Source organism: Crocuta crocuta, unplaced genomic scaffold (genome assembly GCF_008692635.1).
Source record: "Crocuta crocuta isolate KB4526 unplaced genomic scaffold, BGI_CrCroc_1.0 scaffold142, whole genome shotgun sequence".
Lineage (NCBI taxonomy): Eukaryota > Metazoa > Chordata > Mammalia > Carnivora > Hyaenidae > Crocuta > Crocuta crocuta.
In genome coordinates, this window is record NW_027528892.1 from 824,368 (window position 1) to 824,802 (window position 435).

A 435-nucleotide genomic window follows, 5' to 3' on the forward strand; every position below is an offset into this window, starting at 1 on the left:
CCCCGCCCCGCCGAGCCCCGAGACGGAAGGGGTGTGGGCTTCCTCTCGCTCTCCCTCCAAACCCCCAAAGCGCTTCTGCGGCCCCTGCGGCCTCACTGCCCGGGCTCACGGGCCTCCTCGTCCCCGGAGCAGGTGCCCGGCCTGCGGGCGCTCCTGCTCCGGGGGGGTTGGGGGGGTGGACAGAATATTCTGGCGTCGCCGCTGTCCCGACGCGCGGCTGTGCGCCCTTCCCTTGCTAGCAGCCTGGCTCAGGTGAGAGTGGAACAAGCCAGGGTTTAAGGGAAGATGCACCGTTCTGTGATGGCTGCTTGTGGGTACAACCTGCCTGGGGGTGGGGGGGGGTCCAGAGAGCCGGGAAAACGGGACTTCGGGGCCAGTCTGTGAGCGCGGTTCTGAAAGGTTCGCATTTGGTTCCGTGGGCTGAGGGACGAGGCC